This window comes from Gymnoscopelus microlampas, assembly GCF_963454915.1.
Source record: "Gymnoscopelus microlampas genome assembly, chromosome: 5".
NCBI lineage: Eukaryota > Metazoa > Chordata > Actinopteri > Myctophiformes > Myctophidae > Gymnoscopelus > Gymnoscopelus microlampas.
The window spans coordinates 36,723,261-36,734,083 of record NC_139942.1 but is presented as its reverse complement, the minus strand read 5'-3'; positions in this window follow the sequence as shown (position 1 = coordinate 36,734,083).

Here is a 10,823-nt window from a genome sequence, read left to right as displayed (position 1 = left end):
ATTCTATTAAGCTAAATTAACCCCCAATTTACATAATGTTAAGCTACTACTAGTAGTAATTATACAATAAGTAAAAAAGTGTAGGTAAACCTAATAGGTATGCAAAAACAAATAAGTATACAAAGGCATTGATGTATTGAAGGACCATAGACTAAGATAATACAGTACACAAATAAGAATAGCACTTTCCTGAGTTGCTGAGGAAAAAATACTGTCAGAAGTGGGATTCGAACCCACGCCTCCAGGGGAGACTGCGACCTGAACGCAGCGCCTTAGACCGCTCGGCCATCCTGACATAGCTTGTGGTAGTGTGCAGTGTCAGTACTAGTCTATTGTCTGGATTAGAAAGTTGGCAAGATGGAGAAAAAGATTATGCTATGTACCGAAGATATTCATTTATGCTATGAAATTAAGTTAACTTAATCCCTATTTTACCCCCTCTCTGTGACAGATGTGTTGTTTGAAGCAAGTGAACTGATTTGCATACTAGTCCCATTCAGTAGGAGGCTATGGGCTGCTGAGCCGTGCTGTCTCACTCGCTCACCCAAGTTGAGACTTTCAGCTCCTATCTCAAAGATTTCAATGTTTGATGCTCTTAACGCTTAATTTCTAGACAGAATTAAGACTACCCTTGCATTGTCCATAACATCACCAAACAAAGAATTGTGTCTCCATATCAAGTTGATTTGCAGAAAAGATGAATCCCTCACCACTTCAGGCAGCATGTTTTACCAACATCTCTCTGGGAAAGGCTACCATTTCAATAAAGTTCAAACCAGTACGGCACATCAATAAGCTCTTCCCCAAGAGTTAGCGAGTCTCCCCAAATAATCCACAGAGCTCTCGTATATAATAAATACAGATAGCTGGGAGGAGTCACCAAGTCTCTGTGGCGCAATTGGTTAGCGCGTTCGGCTGTTAACCGAAAGGTTGGTGGTTCAAGCCCACCCAGGGACGTCTGTTTTCTTAAAATGCATGTTTATTTTAAAGATTGATTGATTGATGTACTTTATTTAGTAGGACATGAGAACATCAGTACATGGAAGTACAAATTCACAATACAAGGTCTACTAAACTGGGATTAAGCACTGAGCTTGTTTAAGATGAGATCCCCATGCACACAAATCATGATGTATATTACTATTACTGTATATAGGCCTACTATAATTCCCTCTATTATTATAGAACTACATAGAAATTATAATGATATATGCATCTAATATGTTTTTATTAGGAATAGAAATTATAATGATATATGCATCTAATATGTTTTTATTAGGAATATAAAGGCCATGTTATTGGCCTTGTTTATCGAGGTGAGATTTGGCATATTTCTCTCGCAAGATTTAGCTAGTTTTTGGCTAGTTTTTAGAGGTGGGAAAGCTTATATGTGTCACAAGTGTTGGCAACATTACTATAGTGTCAGGTCAGGATGGCCGAGCGGTCTAAGGCGCTGCGTTCAGGTCGCAGTCTCCCCTGGAGGCGTGGGTTCGAATCCCACTTCTGACAATCCTTTGCTACCCCATGCATTCACTTTTAGCTGCACACTGCTAACTTTATTTTTATAATGCTCTGTATTTTAAGGGACTATCTTACTGTTCATGAAGCTTAGCATGAGTATGTGTTCTTGATGTTCTGAAACATATTTCCACTGTAATGCTATTAGCACTACTTGAGAATACTGAGAATTACCACAGATAGATTGCCTCTTACCGTAGCATGTGTTTGAGATTGGTTTATATCAACAGAATTCCTTTTACTTACAGTAGATGATAAACTTAAAATAGACCTTAATGAATAAAGACCTAAGATGTCCTATTCACCGAAAAACTAAGCGTCCCTGGGTGGGCTTGAACCACCAACCTTTCGGTTAACAGCCGAACGCGCTAACCAATTGCGCCACAGAGACATGCTTGCACATGGTTTCCCTCTTCTGTTTTAACCATAGAAAGCCAATGATTCAGCTTCGATTGCAACACCATTTTGCACAAGCAAATAAACCTAAGTTACAGGACTATTGTTGTTGACACATTGTCCTGTTATAGAGCCAGCAGGAGACCATTTTTTGCAATGTATTACTCATACAGATTTTGTCCAAACATCACGCAAATCGGTACACGTTATCTCTATAGTCATGTGATCAAGACGGATCTGTTCCATTTTTCATATTCCATCCTGATTGGCTAAGATTGCCATAGTCTGCAGGAGTGCCTTGCTTTGAACAAAATGCCTCAAATCATGAACACTGGCAGTGAAAGGCAGAGGAAGAAATGCCCCCCTTTGATTGATTGAATATTTTATTAGGCAAAAAATGTAAACGGCACAATTACATTTATAATACTTTGTCTAAAATGTCCGTACAAAAAAGTCCTTGCGGTCTTGTTTACATTGGGGTCCTTGGTATTCAATTCATAGACAAACCCTTTTCACATTGGCCAATTATAGCGCCACCAGGAGGCCGATTTTTAAATCTACACAAGATTTGTCCAAACATCACGCAAATTGGTACACATTATGTCTATAGTCATGTGATCAAGACAAACCTGTCAGATTTGTTTTTATATTTCATCCATATTGGCAATAACTTCAACATTAATCCCTCAACTTCTACAGATTCCACTCACCTCTATAATGACTGAATTCCGACCATTGCTGGCCCACAATAACCTACCTGACCTGGAAGAGACCTGTGCTCAGATGAGCACTTTTTTCGATTTTTTTAGAATCTCTTGTTTTGATCGTCCCTTTATTCATTTTTACAAGACTATCTTCAGTCTTTAACATGACTCATCCAGACTGTATTACTATGTTGCCTGCCATAAACTTTAAGGTGAGGAATAGACAGCTATCACAAAAGTCTCTGTGGCGCAATTGGTTAGCGCGTTCGGCTGTTAACCGAAAGGTTGGTGGTTCAAGCCCACCCAGGGACGACACTTTTAACAAATATTTTGCCAGTTTCAAAATAAAAACATTTGCTATCAGAATTATCAATACAGAAGTAAAGCAGAAATCTACCAAACTAGCTACAAGTAACAAGAAACCGAAAGGAGCACCTTTTAGCAAAGAAAACAGTGAAACAGACCGTGTGTTTGTTGTTGAGAGAAAGGCTAGCCTACATTCCTCAATCCCCAACCCATCCCCCCAGCCCATGCCTGATCGTAACAGACCAATTCACAGCATTCATGCACCCCCTATTGAACCTCCCAACACTCCTTGGAAAAAGCTAAATTGAGCCAAAACATGGATTATCACTGTTCCAAATAAAAATGATTATCAATTATTTACTTATTATTTAGTGATGTTTTTTGTCAAAATAAATAGCTCTATATTCTGATAGTAATTATTTCTATTGTGAGTGTTTATTATTATTCACTAACAGGCTGTCTCACTGTCTCTCCAGCTCTTTAGTCAACAAATAAATGCATTTTGAGGTCAGAATGCCAATTTCATCCAATCACCAGAGAGACGTCAGGATACAAGATACACTAGTGAAACTGGAAGTGATGACAAAAGAAGTGAGCAGACAAAATTGGAACACTATAAATTGAAGCTGATAAATGGTTATTCTCTTCTGATTGACAAACCACCTGAAAATGTATTTTCTGTTTATTAATAGAGCTGGAGACAGGAAGGCCCCTGTTACAGAACAAACACTCTATAAGAGTGATTACTATAAGTATAGAGCTTTAACCTTTTGAAAAACATCACACTACCTTTAACATCCATTTTGCCAGGACAAAAATTTCCTTTTAAAAACAAGTTGCGTTGGCCGGGAATCGAACCCGGGTCAACTGCTTGGAAGGCAGCTATGCTCACCACTATACCACCAACGCTACATGCACAATTTCTCCCTTAACCTAGTTTAAGTCAAGTATAGGCTTTTCACTCAAAAGTCACTACACTATTCAATGTCACTACATTGAATATTACTCTAATACACAAAATTTTTTGTAATTACTCTAATACGAGCCATTTCAATGTATGCATCACTGTATCAATGAGTGCTGCAATCCTTAAGCGGAGGACTTTAACTATACAGTGAGATACAGCTAACGTTGACAAAAACACTGGTACATTGTGCTATGCTTAATGGTCAAAATGTAAACAAAGACAGAATATCACAAATAAAGCAATTTTGGGATCAAGCTCAAGCTATTTTGACCATAAACAGCAGTAAAACTCCATTACCTTCTTCCATTGAAGGAGTGTGTGGGTCAGGCAACATTGCTGAATTGTGGCGGCAACACTACTATGAGTTGTTCAACTGTGTTAAGAGTGACTCTTTTGTGGTGGATAAAGTTGACCCCACTGAAAATGTGACAGTTAGAGCAGATGAAGTTTACAACACTATAATGAAGCTAGAAAATAACAAAGCTTGTGGCCTGGATAACATCTCAGCTGAACACTTAAAACATGCCAGTCTGAAGCTTGCTCCTATACTTGCTCTATGTATTACTGGGTTCCTTAATCATGGTGTCTTACCAGATTCAATGTTATCTGTGCTGCTAGTGCCAGTTATCAAGGACAAAGTAGGGAAAATAAATAGTATTGATAATTATAGACCGATTGCTCTAGCTAGTATTCTCTCCAAAGTCCTGGAGAAAATCCTGCTGGACAGATTGGACGGGTTTATTGCCACAGCAGACAACCAGTTTGGTTTTAAAAGGAAACATGGTACCGATATGTGTATATATGCTTTGAAAGACATTTTAGCAAATTATAGAAGTCATAATTCCACCATGTTTTTGTGTTTTATAGATGCTTCTCGAGCATTTGACAGATTGAACCACTTCAAATTATTTGATAAGTTGTGCCAAAGAGGGGTACCCATGTACATTATAAGGATACTTGCCTTTTGGTATGCTCATCAGACTATGCAGGTGAAGTGGGGTAATACTGTGTCTGAACATTTCTATGTAAATAATGGGGTGAAGCAAGGGGGGATTTTATCTCCCCTACTGTTCAATTTATACATGGATGATTTATCAATGAATCTGAACCTGTGTAAAACTGGTTGTGTCATAGGGGTCTCTGTTGTCAACCACCTTATGTATGCGGATGATTTAATTATCTTTTCTCCGTACAGTGCAGGCTTACAACAGCTTCTGAGGGTGTGTTCGCAGTATGGCATTGAATTCAATATTAAGTATAATGCCAAAAAGAGTAGCATCATGATTGTACGAAGTAAAGAGGATAGAAGGGCTGTATTCCCTAATTTTATTCTCAGTGGCAACATACTATCTGTGTGCAGGGAGATTAAGTACCTTGGTCACTATATCTCTGATGATCTTACAGATGACAAAGACATCAATAGACAAAGATCCAAATTATATGCTCAGGCAAATATACTAATGAGGAAATTTCACAAATGTTCTGTACATGTCAAGGTATCACTTTTTAAAGCTTTCTGTACACCTTTGTATACGGCTCACCTATGGAGTAATTACAAGGTTAGCAGCATGCAAAAACTCAAAGTAGCATATAATGATGCTCTACGGTTGCTGGTGAGGGTACCAAGATGGCACAGTGCCAGTCAGCTGTTTGTTAACTTGGGGGTACCTACCTGTCAAGCCCTACTAAGAAACTTAATGTACAAATTCATATGTCGCCTTGAAGAGTCTGACAATCATGTTATCAAGATTTTAATTAATCCTATCATGAGCTCCACTAGGTTCTCGTCCATGATATGGAAACATTGGCGAAACAGCCTCTACAGACTGTGAGCAGCTGTAGAAGGACTGTCTTATTGTTTTATATGTTTTATGTTTTGTTTTGTTTTATATCGTTGCTTTTTTCTGCAACTGTCTTATGTATTGTTTTATGGACTCTGAGTCTGAAATAAAGATTGAATTGAATTGAATTGAGGAAAATTGTAGTGGTTTATGCCAACTATGTGTCCAATGTTGGCAATAGACAATGACATGTAGTATAACACTGTAATGGTCCTTTAAAATAATTGTCTGCGATATGAGTAGTGCATATAGTATTGTCCCACAAGCAGCACAACTCGTCACAAAAGTAGCGCCCAACGTGGGGCTCGAACCCACGACCCTGAGATTAAGAGTCTCATGCTCTACCGACTGAGCTAGCCGGGCTACATAGCAAATCATGCTACTGTTAATCTCTTAAACTTTTCATCCAAAATCGGCATGTCACATAGCAAAACATGGAGATTCCCCGTATAACGATATATGGAGAATTTTGTAGTATCCGACGTCAAATGCCCATATCCATGATCCGGACGTCAGTGCAAATTGATACCGATTATTAGAGAGAGGGAAAGAGACTGATGGAGATTCAAACTGATTAATTATGCAAGCATTTCTTCCCAAACAACTGATTGAGATCACAGATGAAGACGGCCAATACAGTGTTTAATGATATTTACTTGCACTATTATTAATATTTAGGTTACAAAATCCTAACTCTGTTGCCTTTCAGGCAGGTGAGCAGGAGAGAGTCAACTCCACAATCACTCTCTCAACTATGAATGGGCTATCTGCACACTCAGATTAATAGTAGGATTTAAATCGGTAATTAATGAGATGCTTGATGTGATGATAAGATATTAGAGCATTAACTACCATGTCACAGCATGTACTATGTATCAATTAACTACCATGCAACAACCATGTTAGATCATGGTAGGTGACCCCTGCTTTTAAATAAGAGCTTCTTACAACAAACAAAATGTGTATGCAGATTCAAACACACTGCCTTTACAACAGCAAACAACCTTTATAATTGTTTTAGTTGCCTTAGGTTCAAGATTATAACACTTTTAATATGCTATGTGTTCTTTTTGTAAATAATGAAAATCCGCTTAGGATAGGAAAATAACAAAATGGCCCAAAAATCGAAAAAGCTACTCCTATGGAAAGGCTATCATATATTAATTTACTTATAATGACCCTATAAAGTTGATGTTGTTTATAGTATAAACTATTTAGTGTTTTACTCATGATACAATTTCTCTTTCATCATAACAAATACATGCGCCAGATAATCCCCACATACAACATACATACAAAAAAAACGGTTCAGTAAGTAGCCTAATAAATAAAAAAATCCGACCTCAGGTTTTCATTAATGATATTTGTACTTAGTCTGGCATGAAAGTTTACGCAGTGATTAGTGGCGTCGCCAAGTTGAAGTTACTACGATCCGGTGGGAAAGCAGGGGTCGCGCAAGGGGGAGGTCGTGGGCATTTTACTTCATTCTCAATTAACTTGACTGAGAGGAAGCACTGTGTCCAGTGTTTTAATTGAGAGCTCCCCTTTTTCCCTCGGTATAAAATGGGTATTTCTGCTCATGAATGTTTTAATGTGTTGTCATGTTGTTTCTAGTTTGAGTAACTTCATGACCAAATATTGAGTGTTTTGTAAGTATTGTTTTGATTGTTCATTGACTACAAACATGGGCATTGTGGTGAAAAAACACACAGGTGCATTCTGACTGTCTTTAGAAAAGTAACAGATACATGTAGTGTATAAGGTTGCTAACGTGTGTTTGATTATGCATTTGCTTTAAGTAAGTAAATAAAGTAATTATTTCATATAATGACTTTTCTTTCTCTTCTGCACTGTAATTCTATTTGTTATGTTTTACTTAATTTGTTTTAAGCATCCTAATGAAATTTTATAATTGTGTTTCCTTTGCTTGATGTTTTGTGTAAAGCACATTGAATTGCCTTGTTGTTGAAATGTGCTTTGCTCGGATTTAAGTTCATGGTTATTCTTTAAGATTTAAACTTACCTCCATATTCACAATTTAATCTGTTTTAAAAGGAAAAATGGGAATACCTACCTGCATACTTACCTGGTTGAGTTTAACCTGTAAGGGATTGATTGAATACTTTATTTACAGTTTGCAAAGACAAGCACAGGGAAGTACAGTTCAATACAAGGTCTGTTAAGAGCATTTTAAGCCCAAGAAAGCACTATGGGGGTCCTTTGTACTCAATTCATCGAAACTACAAGAAAGACCCAGTACAAAGGGGGTCCTTTGTGCTCAATTCATCGAAACATTTAATGACAGGGGGAAAACTAGAAATGTTATACTTACCCGAGTATTTACCTGTGAAAAGATAAGTGTTAAGTTGAAAACCTGTGAAAAGATAAGTTAATACAAAAAAATATCACCTACCCTACCTTTAACAAAGGAAAATTACTTTCCCTACCTTAACTGGCAGTTCTGACTACCGTTGTTTACATCAATGCTTGTTGTCGCATGTTGCTTTATTCAAGGTGACCTTTCTCTTGGAAAAGTGTGTTTGACTTCCTGCCTTATTGGTTTAAAACAGTGTTTCTAAAAAAAGAAAAAATATGTCAAGGACCCCCAAATCTATATGTATTTGACACAGACACAGACACCCATCTAAAATTATTTTGTGCCACGGACCCTTATTAACATTTGTGTTCCAAATTCAAAGTGTTTTGGAAAACTACAGATCTACAAGCTCACAATGCATCGCGATGCGACATGTTGTGAGCTTGTAGATCAGCTGTGAACAAATAGCCAATCTATATAGGGTTTAAGTGGTTAAACAGATTTTGTCATGCAATTTTTATTTTACTGGGGGTCCCCTAGAATCCCCCCCAAAGACTGCTGAGGGTCCCCGGACCCCACTTTGAGAGCCACTAGTTTAAAACAACCCAGTTGTGCCGAGGACTGAGATAGGTCTACTCAATTTACACTCCTGCACTAAAGCCACATTTTGAATGTGTGCAACACCAGACTGTTGTTATAGTGGTAGCAATAGATCTGGATAACGTCTCCAGGTAAGCCTCACTGAAACCTCTGGGAAGAGAAACATTTATGTGCCAGTAGGGCTACTTTTTTGATTATCTGGTTCACACTACAAAATGAAACTACGAAGAGAATGTCCATTCAGCATTTCTTATTCTATTCCTTGATCGATGCCCTGTTTGTTTATCTATCAGTTTATAAAATTTCCTCAAGTGTCCCTGAACATAGCATTTTTGTTCTCTGCCAAACTCTGTTCATAGTGTGCTATGCATTCTTACCTTCTTCATGTTGAACCAAGTTTTCTACTCAGCATGGAACATGGTGAACATCCAGCCCTCTGGTGGCGAAATGATGCAATACAGATCGAGAACTTAATTTGATGCACTTGCCTCCTTCAAGAAAAATATGGTTACTATGTGACAATTTGAGAGTGAGACCACAATACTTTTTATCAAATCATAACTTAGCACACTGTATAATAACTACCTAACAGAATATATTTTCATATACTATATCTCTTAATAGATAATTGTTTTTATTTTGTTTTGTTTTTAAGAGGATCCATTATTAGAACGCAAATTGACGCAGAAATAAGAAACAAATGCTTATAATTAACCCATTTAAACCTGGAAAGCCTATGCGTTCTTATACCCTTCAATCCGGGAAAGCATCTGTGTCATTTTAGGTGTTATATATATAGAAACATGATTTGTTAAAATCGGCCTCAGGTGGTGAATACAAGTCGCAAGCTGTCTATTTGGGCATAGTGACATATCTACAGTGAGTTGGCTCCATAGAGCTGTAGGTCGGCTCCCACTGTAATGTGTTCAACTTTAAATCAAGCGAGGTTGCGTGCGTGTGTGGGGGGTTACATAAACAGGACCAGGAAGAAGACATTTATATGTAATATAAATGTATTAGTTTGCCTGTCAATTAAAAAAAGTACATAAGTCTACACACGTATGTAGGGATGGACAGACAAGAGCAGTTTGGATATGGTAATATATATATATATATAAAAATAGTCTTTTTCTGCTTGTTAAGGCATGACTTGCCTGACTGTTCTGGATTTTATTATGTGCCTTTACCCACATAGGTAAAGTAATTTGATGAGTATATATCAAAAATCTAAGTGTAAATAGTGTGAAAACACCAATATGAACATCCCATCTCGTCACAATATCGATAAGAGGTATTCGGTCAACATATATTTTAATTTGATAATTTTAATATTTTTGATAATTTGATATTTTAATTTGAATCTGTCAATATGACCCCAGCTATACACTTACACATCTTTTTTTGAGTGGACTATTTAACTAAAATGCAGATTAAAACAATTTAGAAATGATTTGATAATGGTTGCAGAATATTGTAGAATGTTAAAACTAGTGCAGAATGTGACTAATCCCTGAGGGGACTAATTAAGGGTTCACTATTCTCACATGACAAGGATAAACAATGAACCACCGTTCAAAGGTCATGTGTCACAAACTGTACCCTATTTGTTATATCATCTTCTTCATGGCACAAGCACGCAGATTCACACGCACAACGTTCTAATCCAGGTTGTATTATTAGCAAGCACACATAGCTCAAACAGCTTAAACATAAACTACCCATGGTTGTGGGAGCGACGGGTCTGAGCGTCACGCCACACACCACACACACAGCATTCAACTTGCCCAGACATAACTAAAAGTCTGCAATACTTTGACTGCGCACATCCCCGGGTAATGCAGCATTCACTGGGGGTCGACCTGCCTAAAGAAATATATAATTCATTAACCTGCATGGTGTTAATAGTTGCTACTACTACTTTGTTTAGGGATGTTCAGCAATACAAATGCAACGCATGTACACACAGTGCATAACCCAAAGTCTGCAAATACCTGAGTGTGCATAACCCCGGACGGGTATGGACAAGCATATATATACAGTAAATGCACTTCAGTATCTCTTCCAGTTTAATCAAGTGGGACATTTTCACTCTCAGACCATTGATAGGCACATGTACTGTTCTATGCGCATGTCTTACATTATTAGGATATGAGCAGACAGCGTAGTTTCAACAC